The 16,941-nt window shown below is 38.8% G+C and overlaps 1 pseudogene; it reads left to right on the top strand.

Moving 5' to 3' along the window:
- The first annotated feature begins 1,591 nt into the window (after positions 1-1,591).
- On the top strand, positions 1,592-15,191 carry LOC127410819 (phospholipase B1, membrane-associated-like; annotated as a pseudogene).
- Positions 15,192-16,941: the final 1,750 nt, after the last annotated feature.

The following is a 16,941-nucleotide window of genomic DNA, read 5'->3' as shown; positions in this document are numbered from 1 at the left end:
ACTGACCAGATAAAGGTATCTCTGTATACAGAATGTGACACAAATACTGGATTTGGAAGTGCCTTGATGCCTACCTAGAACCTACCTTCGTATTCAGCCTCCGAAGGCAGCAATTTTCTGCTTTCGGACATTGCCATACTGTGCATCATTCTGCTGGTAATTATGGGAAGAATAGTTTTTAAACTCCTCCCTGCACTGTTAAAGATTTTCTCGTAAAAAAACAGTAAAGAACTGGCAGCAGGGTTGCCAGCATGTTACTGTAAAATTAACCGTCTTGCTGTTGCTGAAATTAACAGCTAGATCCTGTTTTTACAGCTACAGTATACAACTGTAATTTAGCAGCATATAGCCGTCAAATTACATACTATCTACTGTTGTTGAATTTAACAGCTATGTTCCCAGCATGCACTGCGGCATGAAGAAATTTCACCAATTTTTTACTATTTATTGGTTTATTTTGATGTTGTTTTTTTGTTGTAGTCTAAATTACTTGTATTTTAATGTTCACCTTTTACTTTTTTACGTAAAAGTAGGTTTGTTAATTGTCACCATTGTTGCGTTTTGTATGCCGAGAGTTGATTTCTGTGTGTGTCCTGTTAACAGCTGGAGTTATGCTGTAAGGTCAACAGAAATATCAAACATTCATTTTGCTAATATTATTTTGCTGAAAAATCACTTATTGTGTTTGCTTTTGTGTGTAATGCATCACTATTGCCACATATAGTGTCATTTGCAAGGTAGGATTAGATATTCAGTCTGACCTTAGGGTTTGTCTTCCAAGTAGCAAAGTGCAACAACTTGTGTTTTACTTAAACATAAATTGACTGGCCAGATGAACATAATACAATAATAAAGAAGGTCCAAGGTGCTAGCTCAAGAGAACACTATTCACCATAATGGTGACTGCAAACAAAATACAACTACTGATAACAAAACAACAACACTAATACATTTTTTATTTTTATTATTTTTTATTTTTTTTACCATTTTTGTAGCCCCAATGCATTGACAAAGCATACATACTTATTCAAGTGCAAAGGCTTATGGGTATTTCACCATTATGACCCACAATGCAGTGCTATACTGTTATTTTACTGTGTACAGATTGTTGTTATTTTTTTGTTTGTTTGTTTGTTTTTCATAAAAAATACACTGTTCAGTCCTGGCAAAATTGTAAATTGAATATGTACATTGCTTGATAGGTTGATTTTGTTTTGTTTTTTTTTTTTACGTCTCATTAGACAGAGAAATGAAGGCTGATGTGAGATGATAAACAGTGATGTTGGTCAGAAACATCATGAACAATAACCATGTGCCACAAACTAAAATTTTCATGGGGGGGGGGATAAAATATAAATTTTTAAATGTCACTATAGCTTTCACCAAGACGATATCATGATTTTAAATGTTCATTTGTCCCTAATGCCTTGTATAGAACAGCTATTTACTGTAAAACTAGCCACTTCACAGTGAGACCCAAAATGCAACAGCAAACTACTGTATTTAAGAATCACAGTAGATTGCTGTAGGAATTTAGCCGTAAATTTACAGCAATTTTTTACAGTGTGTGCGTGTGTCTCTCTCTCACCTCCATGCCCTCCGGCCAGCAGACATCAAAGTGGTGGCAGCAATGGGGGACTCATTGACGGTGATACATTCTTCAATTTTACAGACAACTTTTGTGAATAAAGGATCCATTAACTATAAACCAATTTGTTCTTGGAGGAATTATTGTCAGATGTACTCTGTTGTTGTGTATAATGGGGTATGGATTTTGTAATGTATTTTCCTTTGCTCAAAAAACAGGCAGCCAATGGGTTGGATGCCGCACAGAACAACCTCCTGGGTGTGATCACAGAGTATCGTGGCCTGTCATGGTGGTGAGTGTCAGCGTTGTTCTGTTACTGTAAACCTGTAGCAGTTAAGCGCACTTAAGTAGTGCTGGTTCAGTATTACTCAAATGGTTTACAGGATCTGACTGATTAAAACAGGAGCTTCTCCTCCCAGAACAGCATGAGATGCCCAAAGCATTTATATTACAAGCAGTGAAACAGTTAAAGGGACAGTTCGCCAAACAATTAAAATTATGACATAATTTACTCACCCTCATATCGTACCAAACCCATTTGACATTCTTTCTTCCATAGAGTACAAAAGAGATTATAGACAGAATGACACTCTACACTTTCACTGTATGAGGGAAAAAATGCAATAAAAGTTAATTGTGACTGAGGCCAACATTCTGCCTAATATCTCCTATTGTGTTCCAAGGAAGAAAGAAAAAAACTCAAAAGGGTTTGGAACAACATGAGGGTGAGTAAATAATGACAGAGATTTCATTTTTGGGCAAGCTATTTTAAACTTAACAGTTTGCTTTATGAACAGTAAGCAGTTTATTTGCTTCTGTTTGTTTTTTTAGTATCGGAGGAGATGAAAACCTTTCAACTGTGACCACTTTAGCAATTATGTGCAAGCTCTCATGTTACTGGTGATGCTCTCTTTATTAGACAAATTTATAAATTATCCATAATTGTGAGAAATGCTATCATGATTATCTGTTATATACTGTACTGCTAACCAAAGTTTTGTACTGTTCACCATTTATTCACTGAATGTCAGTCAGTCGCAAAAGTCCCTTCCAAATTTGCTCAGCCATTATATCAGATCATTAGGAAAATCTAATTGTTTAGAATTATTGCTCATACTAACTAAAAGAGGTTTTGCTTTTGTTTAATTTTACAGTAAACTGGTGGTCAAAATGCAGACATGAAATCAAACCAAACCTGATTTATGACAAATCAACAATAGTTAAACATCTGTTATTTCTTTAAACTGCAGTGTATCATTATCTCACGCATTCTTAGAAGTCAATCAGATTAATCCTGTTAAGATCTTATCTGTGGGTTGCTGTTCCCCTCCAGACCAGCAGGGGGTGCTTTCCTTGAGCCTTCTATGCCATGCTCCCTCCAGGCCTGCAGTTGGCACTTATACCCTGAGCTCTGTTCTCTCCACTCCTGCAGATGGCACCAACGTCTCTAACCTTGTTCAGTACTCTGCTCGTTAACCCTCATTCCCTTCACTTGTGTCTAGACCTTTTATAAGTCTGTTTGTTCCCTGCCTTTGTGTTCAGTCTTGAGCCTATGTACTCTGTGCCTCCTGTGGCCAGTTCTCAAGTTAAGTTTGCTCTTTATTATACCTTTTGACCCTTGTGTCTATTTTGTTTCTCTGTTTTGTGGAAGCTCAGCTTTCCTTGTTTATTTGTACTTTGCATTTTTTTCCTCATGTAAAGATTATATTTTTGGAAAGAAACACAAGTATCCTGGCTCATTGCTCTTCTGCTCTTGGGTTTCGCCCCTGAACAATTTGATGGCAGTCCTGAGAGATGTAGAGGATTCATTACCCAGTGTACCATGGCCTTCCAGCTCCAGCCCAGCAGCTTTCCCGCTGAAAGTAGTAAAGTGGCTAACATCAATACCCTTCTCACAGGCAAGGCATTGGACTGGACCTCAGCCTTGTGGGACCAGAAATCTCCACTTACAGCCAACAGTCATGACTTCATTTCTGAGATGAAGAGAGTTTTCCACCATCCAGCTAGTAGGGGAGATGTGGATCAACACTTGCTTCATCTCTCTCAAGGTACCCGGTGTGCAGCGGAGTTTGCTATTGAGTTTCACATCCTCGCCACGGAGAGTTGATGGGATCAACGAGCCCTGAGAACTACCTTTCAACATGCCTTGTCTCCTGAGCACAAGGACGAGACCCTGCGCCTGATCTAAAATCCCTCATTGACAGGGCCATCCGGGTAGACCATTACCTCGGGGAACGCCAATAGGAGCGACAGCAGGAGATCAGACTGCTTGAGTCTGCCAGCCCTATTAAACTGCCTTCATCTCCTAGTGACCCCAAGGAACCCATGCAGCTGGGTGGAACCAGGATATCCCAAGCTGAACGCAAACGACAGATGAGGGACAGATGCTATCTCTATTGTGGCAAGCCAGGCCACTTTCGCTTTGCATGTCCTGAGTTGTCAGGAAAAGCCAACTCTTGTCCAGGAGGAGGGGGGCCAGGGCGAGAATAGGAACCATCCCCTGCTTGGTGACCTCTGGTTTGACCATCCATGCCACTGTCACCCAGGGCATTCAACATCAATTTGTGCCTTTGTAGACTCTGGGGCCACCGGGAGTTTTATGGACTTTGAGTTGGCATAGAGGCTTTCTATTCAGTCTGTGATATTTCAGAAATCCCTTAACATTACGGCAGTTGATGGCAGTCCTCTGGGTTCGGGACAGGTTAGTCAATGTATCCCACCTCTCCAGCTAAAGGTGGGACAACACCAGGAACAGATACAGTTCTTTTTGATTCATTCTCCTAAGCTCCCTCTAATCCTTGGCTTCCCATGGCTGACCGCTCACAACCCACACATTGACTGGTCCCGAGGGGTTGTTAGAACCTGGGGATCCAACTGCCGGGTCTGTTCCCCCAATCTACTAGAATCATTCCCAGAACCTTCGCCAGATATCTCCTGGTGGAGATCTTCCTCTGTTCCTGAGACCCTGTCCACAGAAGTCATGGCTGTTCCCAAGATGGAGCCAGCCAAACCCAAGTCTCTAACTCATCTTCCCGAGTTATCCCGAGTTCCCCCGGAGTATGCGGACCTCCATGAAGTCTTCAGTAAAGACGGAGCTGCCTCGCTGCCCCCTCATAGATCTTATGATTGCACTGTTGAACTGGTCCCTGGTACCTGCCCACCTCGTGGAAGGTTCTACTCTCTCTGGTCCTGAAAGATTAGCCATGGACAAATACCTTGAAGCTCTGGACAGTGGATTCATCTGTCCTTCCACCTCACCTGCAGGAGCCATTTTTTTTCTTTGTTGAAAAGGATGGCAGCCTCCGACCCTGCATAGACTACCGAGGTTTAAACCATATTACCATCAAGAAACGGTACCCTCTTCCCCTCATGACCACGGCTTTTGAGATCCTGCAGGGTGCCACCATCTTTACTAAACTAGACCTTCATAATTCATATCATATAGTTAGAATCCGTGAGGGAGATGAGTGGAAGACTGCATTCAACACCCCAACGGGCCACTACGAATACCAGGTAATGCCATTCGGCCTGGTAAACGCCCCAGCCGTCTTCCAGGCCTTTATTAATGATGCTCTCAGAGAGATACTGAATACATTTGTGTTTGTTTATCTGGATGACATACTCATATTCTCCTGCAACTACCAAGAACATGTTCGGCAGGTTCTGGTCCAGCTGCTGAAGCATAAACTCTTTGTAAAGCTGGAGAAGAGTGAGTTTCATGTTCCAGCAGTCTCATTCCTTGGCTTCTGTGTGTCCAAGGGCAGCCTCCAGATGGATCCTGGCAAGATTCAGGCAGTCTTGGATTGGCCCCGTCCAACTTCAGTGAAGCAGGTACAACGCTTTCTAGGCTTTTCCAATTTTTATAGGAGGTTCATTAGAAACTTCAGTTCTGTTGCAGAGCCTCTCTCCGCACTAAGAAGTCGGCCAAACCGTTTGTGTGGACCAGCAGAGCTAACCAAGCCTTCAATAGATTGAAGCGACTCTTCACATCTGCCCCAATCCTAACTCTCCCTGATCCAGAGATGCCCATTGTGTTGGAGGTGGATGCCTCAGATGTGGGGTTAGGAGCTGTCCTGTCACAGAGGAGTAGGAGTGATAACAAGCTTCACCCGTGTGCATTCTTCTCTCGTTGGCTTACCCCAACTCAGAGGAATTATGATATTGGGAACAGGAAGCTGCTGGCCATTAAAATGGCCTTGGAAGAGGCATTAGCTGGAGGGGGCCAAATACCCTTTCCTCATATGGACAGACTAAACCTCACTTACATCTGGGAGGCGAAGAGGTTGAATTCTCGACAAGCCCGTTGGGCCCTTTTTTATTTATTTTTTTAAGACTATTTAATTTCACTCTTTCCTATCGCCCAGGTTCCAAGAATCTCAGGCCAGATGCACTCTAGAGACAGTTTGAGCCACCAGAGGGGGAGTCCTGTCCAGAACCCATTCTCCCCACTTCCAGGGTGGTGGCCCCCATCCAGTGGGATATTGAGACGGCTGTCAAGAGGGCCCAACTGCAGCAGCCAGGACCAGGTAATGGCCCTCCAGGGTGCCTCTTTGTCCCTAACTGTCTGCTTTCTGAGGTTTTGCGGTGGGCTCATGCTTCCCTCCCTTCTGGACACCCGGGAACTACTAGAACTTCAAGCTTGTCCAGAGGAAGTTCTGGTGGCCTAAACTGCAGAGGGATGTCCGGGCCTTTGTCGCTGCTTGCGCCATTTGTGCCCAGAACAAGGAGCCTAGGACCCACCCTCAAGGCCTGCTGCACCCACTACCTATCCCAAGACGCCCTTGATCCCACATTTCCTTGGACTTCATCACAGGCTTACCACAGTCTCAAGGAAATACAGTAATTCTGGTGGTGGTGGACAGATTTTCAAAGACTTGTCATCTCTTACCTTTGCCCAAGCTCCCCACAGCAAACCAAACCGCAGAACTGTTGATGAGGCATGTGTTCAGGATCCACGACTTCCCGCAGGATATGGTTTCCAACCGGGGCCCACAGTTCACTTCCCGGTTCTGGAAGGCGTTTGGCTGGCTCATCGGATCTTTCATCAGCCTGTCTTCCGGCTTCCACCCCCAGTCCAATGGCCAGACAGAGTAAATCAAGACATTGAAAGGACACTAAGATGCCTGGTCGCCGACAATCAACATGGAGCAATACTTTGCATTTTTTCCTCAAAGATTATATTTTTGGAAAGAAACAAGTATCCTGGCTAATTGCTCTTCTGCTCTTGGGTTAAACTATTGGGGAGTTAGCTCAGTGGTAAACACCTTACACTTGAGCACTGCAGACCTGGGTTTGATCCCTGCCTAAGGCATCCTAGTTATAAATCCTATCTATTATAAGTTGAGTCTATTTTAATGCTTCTTTGTTTTGATATTTTAAGAGTTTAACCCTTCACTCACTGGCTATTCACTTTGACGAGGAGGTGGGAATTCTGCACAGAGTTTCCTGAACCAGGCGTTCCAGGAGCCAGATCCGAGTGAGTAGCTCCCCTAAACCAGTGAACAAGTGACCGGAGATGAATTATTGAATCTGAAGCATTTTATTCCTCCACATTACATAAAGAATCTAATTTTGCAATTTTGCAGTGATATGGCCAAGCAAGCTCGTGCTGTCATTAACAGAATGAAAAGACTCGGTGAGCCATTCCCAGACTCTCAAACACACACAAAGCCAGGACACTGAATCTGAACCTTATTACATAACTGAAGAAAAAAAGTATCTGAATATTTCTGTGTCTTTCAGCAAATTGATTTCCAGAACATTTGGAAGGTTATCACAGTCTTCATTGGAGGAAATTATCTATGTGACCACTGCTCTGATACTGTACACTGACATTAATAGAGCCTGTTTTTTTATTTTTATCAGTTACATTTCTAGATGTGCACTTAATGGCTCTTTATATCTCTTTCTCTCCGAAGCTGTATTATTCTCCTGATAACATTGTGAAGTACATACGTGAGGCTCTGGACATGGCAGTTTTGCTTCTGATGATCTTTTTGCAATTGTTCATTTGTTGTTGGTATCTTAAAGAAATATTTGTACCTGATATGACCCTTAGAAATTACTTTTATTGGTGTCACCTAATGTTGTCAGGTTGATTTAGTTATATTTTAGATTTTATTTTTTTTTATATATCATTTTTTGTTTTAATAAAACCAGTTGATTTAAAATGTTATCATTAGAAGCACATTTATAAATTATCAGACAAAACATTTTTCACCGTGTAGATTGATATTATTTTTGACATATTTTACTCTAGTTCTATTCGTTTAATCCATCGAGACTAACATATGTTTCTAACATACAGTATGTTTGCATGTTATTGTTTCTCCGGCTGCTTTTGGTTCACCAAATGTAACTTAAGAAAAATTTTACCTTGCTAAGAGCACATACAGGTCCATTACCGGTTCAGTTCTACTTCTTCTAACCTGTGTTTCCTTCAAGTTTCCTCATGCCTTGGTGAATCTAGTAGAGCTCCTTGATATAGTTCCATTGCGCCGCATGCATCAGGAGCCCAGTAAGTAAGTTTTACACTGTAGACAAAGAACCCATTGCTAGACCCATTGACATTTCCAAAGCCTTTGGTACTTGTTAGTCTTACATCATATTGCTTTGCATCATATTTTTAGTATGTTGTGCCATTGTGTTCTGAAACCTAAAGATGAATCTCGGGAATTCAACATGTTGCAGGATTTCAACAAAGCCTATCAGGTACACAGCTTGTTATGCAAAATGTAATTTATCTTGTAAAGTGGCAATCTATTATAATACTATTATACTTTAAAATATTATAATATTATATGTAATTCACACAACATAAATTACAGTACAGATTCAAAATGGTAAAAATGTGTTCTGACGAGTTTGTCTCCCTTTTACTTTAGAATTGGGGAAGCGATTTTCTTATGTGTGGATACAGCACCCTCTGACACTTTGCCAATATCTGGTAAGAGAAAGAGAGTTAGCAGTGGCTGTAGTTGTTTCATTGTTTCATTCATTTTCAGACTTGCACAATGTGTTGGAATGGCAGATGTTTGATTGCAGTGATTGGGGACTTTTACCATCAGGTGGATGTCATAATTTTCAATTTAATGTGTTTTCAATGTATAAATTACCATTTTCATTTGAATGTATTTCCAAAACATTTGCAGCTTAGTTGCAGATTATGAAAGTTACATTTAAGTTAAATAAAAATAGTACAAAAATAATAAATCAAAACAGTCACAGGGCAAATGAAGTCAACAAACTAATCTGTATCTGATCAAGGTGGCTCTCAAGGTTTTTGGTGTCACTGACTGTGTAGAGACAGCCTGCTACTGCCTTTTTAGGGCTAGATAGCAGTGCATTTTACTTTGTTGTATCTGGGTTTCCCAATGGATCACATAATGCTTCATTTCTCAGTTCACAGACTGCATCCAGGTGACATTAATGTGGTGGCGGCTTTGGGAGATTCACTTACTGTGTGTGTGTGTGTGTGTGTGTGTGTGTGTGTGGCAAATTTTTGAAAATGTCCTCACTGTGATGGGGACCACGGCAGTCACAAGGAGAATCACACTGGAGAGAAGGAATGGCGTCCTCACTCATAAAAAATGCTCATAAATCGGCCAAATCTTGTTTAGCTTTAAATCTGCTGATGTGCGCAGGTTTCTGTGAGGGTAAGGTTAAGGGTAAGGTTAAGGGGAAGAGTTAGGGGATAGCAAATATCATTAGCCTGCTATGAAATCAAAGGAAGTCTATGAGATGTTCTCACTTATATAGTGAAACAAACCTGTGTGTGTGTGTGTGTGTGTGTGTGTGTGTGTGTCCAGGTATTTCCTACGTTTTGGGGACCAAATGTCCCCACAAGGATAGTAAAACCTGAAATGTTTTACATTGTGGGGACAATCAGTCTGTCCCCATGAGGAAAACAGATTATAAATCATACTAAATGATGTTTTTTGTGAGGGTTAGGTTTAGAGGTAGGGTTAGGGTATAGAATATAAAGCTTGTGCAGTATAAAAACCATTATGTCTATGGAGAGTCCTCCTAAAACATGAAAACCCAACGTGTGTGTGTGTGTGTGTGTGTGTGTGTGTGTGTGTGTGTGTGTGTGTGTGTGTATACGTGTGTTTAACACGTTGGCCAGAATGTGTGCAAAAGTTAATAAAAGTTAAAATATCAGGGAAAATAAGGTAACTACAACAATGTATAATGTATAATTATATATATAAATAAAATTACATATTTTAAATAGGGCCTATTAACACAACACCTCAAAATATATATTTGTAAACAAATGTAAAGAAAAAGCACATACTTCTTAGAGAGCTGACATCTTTGCAGATAGGATGGTTTGGTTATTTTCCAAATTAATTGCTCATATTTTCACTATGTGAGGTGTGTTTTTTTTTTTTTTTTTTTTTTTTTGCATCGTTATATCAGCAGTGTCTGAATTCCTTCCTGTCTAATAATACTGTTATAAGAAGCTGCACTCTAGTTCCCAGCAATGATTTGCATTACTAATAAATTATGCAGATTAGTTTGTAGTGCTTAGCTTTACTTCTTACCGATTTTAGATATACTGCTGTTATTTTATTTGTTTTCTTGTGATTTATTCAGAGCTCATTTTATACGTAATATGATGTATTTAGTTATCACGTCATTGTGATTTGTATGTTAAATGATCAGGTCTATGCGCGTTGCACCACATAATCCAGCGTGGAAACTATTGGACTGTGAAGAATTTTAAATAAACAGTAATCAGTGTTTAAATTTCTGTGACTTGTTAATATTCTTTGCATGTATTTGTGGGTCCTTCTGACAGGCGATTGCCTGTTTATCATATTCACACAAACCTCACTGGTCACATGATCAGTCAACAAATGTGATATTTATTATCCAAAACAATGCTGTATTTTACAGTTCCATCATGTAGGATGTTCTTCAGATGAAATTATCCAAGCTCTCACACACACACACACACACACACACACACAAAAAAAAAAAAAAAAAAGGAAAACCAGGAAATAAATTGGTTTTACTTTATATTGGATGTGTGTGTGCAGGTTCCCAGAGTGCTGGTAAATTTTGTGGAAATTTTAGGGATCAATGATCTACGTAAGATAAAAAGCGACACGCTCGGCTGCAGCCTCCTGCAAGAGTAAATCAATTAACAGTTTCATCTAAAAATTTGTGTAAATTCTCATGTTTTGTACAGCACGCTCATGACAGGAACATGTGTCCGTGTTTTTTGAGTCCTGGTGAGAACTCACCAGAACTGAGTGAAATGAACAAGATCAACAGGGATTTGCAGGTTTGTAGCTAATAAATTTGATGTTAAAGTTCATTCAGAAAATTAGCTGAGTGTGACAGAAGATGTAAAATACGCTATTTATCTTGACCTTCAGTTATAAAAGTGTTCTTTTTTTTAATATTAGATGGAAACCAAGAGGCTCGTATACGGGGGTCAGTATGACAAAAGAGGACTTTGCAGTGGTGTTACAGCCCTACTTCAGGAACTCTATTGTTCCAGTGATGGGGGTTAGTGCCTTGAACTACATTTACATTTATGCATTTGGCTGATGTTTTATCCAAAGTGACTTTGAATGCATTCAAGCCATACATTTTATCAGTATATGTATTCCATGGGAATCGAACTATGACCTTGGCATTGTTAGCGCCATGCTCTACCAGCTGAGTAACAGGAACAGTCCTAACACCTCCAGTACAGACCTCATGACTCATGACCACACATAAACAAAACACATGCAGACAGATGATATGTTATGAGAATTAGCATTTTCGAGCCATTTTGGGCTCCTTCTGGATTTTCCTATGGGTTTTATAATGGCAGTTTTGGATTAATGACTAAAATAAGGTCTGTGGAATTTTGTCTTAATTCACGTTTGGGGTAGGACTGTGTGTAATTTATGTTGTAGAACAAAACGTCCAATTATTTTCAAGTAATGTTTACCACAGACCATATATTAGTCATTTATACAAAACTGCCATTATAAAAGCCCGTAGGAAAATCCCGAGGGAACCCATTGTGAATTAGCCTTCTGTGTTCGCCTACAAATTGACGTCATGGCCAAACAGCTCTATGTTAGGCTAAAACAGTATAATATCTGTATAGAGTGTTTAATTCAACCTTTTGCATACAACCTATATTACAGCTACCAAATCCTAGAATCTCAGTATCATGGCCAACCTTAACAACTCTGTAGTATCTCTCTCTCTCTCTCTGTCTCTCTGTCTCTCTGTCTCTCTATCAGGATGGCACACCAGACCGTTGCTTCTTCTCTGCAGGCTGTTTTCATTTCACTGAGCATGGACATGCAGAGATGGCTATCTCACTCTGGAATAACATGGTGAACACTCAGACGTGGACACATACACACACACACACACACACACACACAAAATTTCACAGCAGTTCTTAACAGCACTTGTCCTGTATTTTTATTTTTAAGCTGGAGCCTATAGGGAGCAGGGGTGGAAAGAGTATTGAAAAATCATACTCAACTAGAAGTACTGTTACTTCCCAAAAAATGTAGTGTGAGTAGAGTAAAAGTAGCTGTCCTAAAAACTACTCAAGTAAGAGTAAAAGTGTAGCTCATTTAAAAGTACTCATGAGCAGTGTGTATTGAGTACCGAGTTGCAAAACCTATGCCCCATTATAATGAACACTGTATGCCAACTTTTAAAATACATCACTTATCTATGATAAACACTACATGAATCTGATTCCAAAAAATAAAAGGGAGACATGATAACAAATGAAAAGATTAAAAAGTTATTTTCAATACACTGATCACCATTTTAAATCGTTATATATGAAACAATTACATTAAAATCAGTTTATGTGTAGGGTCTAAATTTCCTTTAATGCCGACAGTGCATTATTGCTGTGCATAAAACATGTTCAAACAATGCAAGGAATGCAAAAAAATGCTAAATAAGCAGGATCACTTGGCACGTCATGTCCTGCACAATAGAGGAGGTAGAGCAAACATGGGAAAAGTTGTTTGATACAGGGGCTACATCATGTTCAAAAATGAAAATTCACCCAAAAATGAAAATTCTCTCATTTACTCACCCTCATGCCATCCTGGATGTGTATGACTTTCTTTCTTCTGCAGAACACAAATGAAGATTTTTAGAAGAATATCTCAGCTCTTTTGGTCCATACAATGAAAATGAATCGGTGCTAAAATATTGAAGCTCCACAAATCACATAAATCAGCATAAAATTATTCTAATCCATGTGCCTCCAGTGGTTTAATCCATGTCTTTAGAAGCGATATGATAGATGTGGTGAGAAACAGATCAATATTTAATTCCTTTTTTACTATTAATTCTCCTCCCTGCTCAGTCAATCTCCACTTTAACTTTCACTTTCTTCTTGTGTTTTTGGTGATTTCGCATTCTTCATGCATATCACCACCTACTGGGCAGAGAGAAGAATTTCTAGCAAAAATTGACTTTAAATATTGATCTGTTTCTCACCCACACCTGTCATATCAATTCTGAAGTCATGGATTAAACCACTGGAGTTGTATGTAATGCTGCCTTTATGTGCTTTTTGGAGTGTCAATTTTGGCACCCCTTCACTTACATTGAATGGACCTACAGAGCTGAAATATTCTTCTAAAAATCTTAATTTGTGTTCTTCGGAAGAAAGAAAGTTATTCACATCTGGGATGGCATGAGGGTGAGTAAATAATAAGAGAATTTTCATTTTTGTGTGAATTATTTCTTTAAGTAGCACATGGGGGGGCCACACTGTCCTCCTTTTGAGATACAATGTTCAACATTGATTTAGTTCTTGTACCTTTTTAAGCCCAGAAATATTTGTGTTCTCATTCTAATGCATGGTGCACAATTTTCTGAAGTTTGTGACTGGTGGAATGTTCTGCTGAAGTATTGCTCTACAAATGTTGATACTTTTCTATCTTTATAAAGGCTAAGCATAATTATAAATTATTTTATCTCTACTTTCCTGGTAATTTATTATACCAATTAACACACTCTCTACATCAGGGTTCAGAATTATTTAAAACAAACAATATTTAAAATATATTATTATTAAAAAATGTCACTGTTTTATTCTATTACATTAATACTTTTAAAGCTACTCAAGTTATTCAGCCAAATGTAGTGAATGGTTTTCTCGTTTCCATGTTGTTTGATTAATAGCCTTTATATGACACAGCATACTAGACAGTGTTCAATTCGGTTACATGAACACTTCAAGTCTGACATTTTGATGCAAATACGCTTTTTGTCCCACTGTTTAAGTTCACTTTAGACATAAACGACTGCGTTTACATTAAATCCTCACCAAGACAGGCACTGGCGGAATTATAAAGTGTTTTTGACCGTTTAGGCGCGAACCCGCATTAGCGCACAAACATTAGCCGCCTGTCAATCAAACAGCGCAGAGCTACATACCTCAAGAAATAAAGAGTCAATCTTTTATATTTCATCTAGATCAACCAACCAGTGGTTGTCTTGTTTTCGCGATCGATGTAATGAACACCCCTGTTCTAGATGTAGAACATAGACTAAATATAGAAAATTACTCAGAAGTTTGATCAAAGACGTCTCTCTTTTTTTTTTTCCCGATAAACATATAGTTCGTTTTATTGCCCAGCCCTATTGATATCATTGCATTAATCTCTCACATCAACCCAATAATCTCAGTGATAGTTAAATTACAGGCTACGTTTTAGACACGCAGAAATATGAAATTTACCTCGATATGTTTCTTCAAATGAGAGGCAGGATTAATGCTGATATCTGGCTTGAGCAAGTTAAACTCACATGACACGATCGTGCAATTGGCGTTTTTCACTGCGAAAATCCCTTTCAGATGTGGCCGTGATATTCAGGTGTTGAACTGTGCTTGAGGCATCCTCCACATCCATTACAGTTGGTGCTGATCTACAGGTGCTGTTCAAGTTTGTGTGATTTGATTTAACAGGTGTCATGAGACTCTCCCTAGCCAATCATGTTGATAGATAAAAATAAAATCAGGACAGGGAAGTAGCGAACACAGATGGTGGGAAAATAGAGCAGTAAAAGTACAGTTACAGCACTTAAAATCTACTCAAGTAAAAGTATAACATTTTTAAACTACTTAAAGTACAATTCTTGGGAAAAAGTAGTTACAGTAATGTGAGTATTTGTAATTCGTTACTTTACACCCCTGATTGGGAGTAAACAAACCTACAATAATTTCACATATGACCACAGTAAGATCCACTGTCCCACAAAGGTTAGTGAATATATATTCAAAACTACTGTCTCAGTGAGAACAATAACCAAGATATAATAATAATGCATTCTAATGATTTCTCTCTCTTTTGTTGTCCTCTAGGAACATCCCTTTATCTTTACATGGGTAAACAGCATGAACGATGACTCTGTCATCTCTGCCACTGCCGTACCCATCACAGTGGCACCAGGCACCCCGCTCCCTAAAGACTGCCCAAAGGATTCAGTGCCAGTCTGGGCAGCTGCTGTTCTGGCTGTAGCAGGTTTGCTAATAGGTTGGGTTATAACCTTGATCTTCAACTACAGAGAATGAAGTGACAGGAAAAAAAAAACAGAATACCTGTGAAACTGAATTTGAAAGGAACTAGTTTCTGATAAAACTTTAAAACAAATTGTTAAAAGATTTTTAACAAGACAAAACAAACAAACTTTGAGGAATTAGGCATAAATTATTTTATATTAAGTAATGTTTTTAATAGTATCAATTTACTCTGTCTCTAACTGTATCAGTACAGACTATCATGTAATTCTGTTGTTTTTGAAATACAGTATATATTATACTGTTGGATAATGTACAGTATTTTTTACAAAATAAGATAAATAAAACTTTGAATATTTTCTTTATAGTGCCTTTGTTCATATTTTTAATGCTTCTGTTCTGTTATTCTTCTAGTTTTCTGCTTTATTTTTCATGCTAGGCTCTCCACGTGTATAATGTTGTTGACATAAAAGGATAGTTCACCCAAAAAGGAAAATTCTCTCATCATTTACTCACCCTCATGCCATCCCAGATATGTATGACTTTCATTCTTTTGCTGAATGTAAACGAAGATTTTTAGAAGAATATCTCAGCTCTGCTAGTCCAATCAATGCTAGTGAATGGCGGCCAGAATTTTGAAGGTCCAAAATGCATAAAGGCAGAACAAAAGTAATCCATACTACTCCAGTTGTTAAATCCATGTCTTCAGAAGTGATAAGACATGGACAAAATGCTAAGGGGGATTTATTATTGTTTTTGGGAGTATCACAGTCTGGGATATGTCAGTGATAAGCAACAACACTGATTTTGATGCATTATTATTTTTTAGTGCATTGTCAGATAAAAAAATTTAAAAAATTAAAAAAAAAAACACACTCAGGACCTTAGAAGATAAAAATGTCCGTGTCAAAAAACTGCCATATAAATATTATATATATTAATATTATTTTCCACTTTCACTGACTTAGAGTTTTTAACCAACATCAGTCCTGATCATAACTTCCAAATATTCATTCATTTTCAGAATTTTAACCTTTTAAATGCCAGTTTGTTTACATAATGCCACTGTTGTTTTTTACACACACACACACACACACACACACACACACACACACACACACACACACACACACACACACACACACACACACATTTCTTAATACACACATAAAAAACACACTGACATCCATACTAACACACCCACACAATTTTAGCTGCATCATTTATTCAACTGGCCTGCAGTGCTCTATAATACAGCAAACAGAAGATAGAAAAAAGCATGTATTTGCTCCATAGGCTAAACATGAGAAAAATGTTTAGTTGCGCTACTATTCGGAGCCGGATGTGACGACACGCGGACTATGATAAAGGCCTATCTCAGCCCAGCCTAATAGACCTTTCTCACGACTATGATGATGCATTTCTGCATTATTTATCAGCGTAAATCTAGCATTTTTTTATATTATAAATTTTTTAAATATGAGTGTAAATTTAAAACATTATGCTTTGTGTTACATTACCCTGGAATTAGTTTTAAAAAGGAATTACCACAGCTGCGAAGGGGTTACTATTACAGCTGCTGAGAGAGTGATGGTACATTTGGCATCTTCTCCCATTTTAGTCTCTTAATCCACCGCTCTCTATTTTTATAGTTCTGAACTTTATTATAGTTCTGTTTATTTGAATTGTCATACTGCTATGTTGCTTGGAACCGGACCCAAAACTTTCACCCACTGTTGCACTTGTGTATATGGTTGAGTGACAATAAAGGGATTTTATTTGATTTGATCTCCCATTCACCGCTGTCGAAGTTTACCCTGCAAACATTTACTTCCGC

Source organism: Myxocyprinus asiaticus, chromosome 20 (assembly GCF_019703515.2).
Source record: "Myxocyprinus asiaticus isolate MX2 ecotype Aquarium Trade chromosome 20, UBuf_Myxa_2, whole genome shotgun sequence".
Classification (NCBI taxonomy): Eukaryota; Metazoa; Chordata; class Actinopteri; order Cypriniformes; family Catostomidae; genus Myxocyprinus; species Myxocyprinus asiaticus.
Note: the sequence above shows the minus strand (reverse complement) of the source record. Positions and strands in the feature narration are given on the sequence as shown.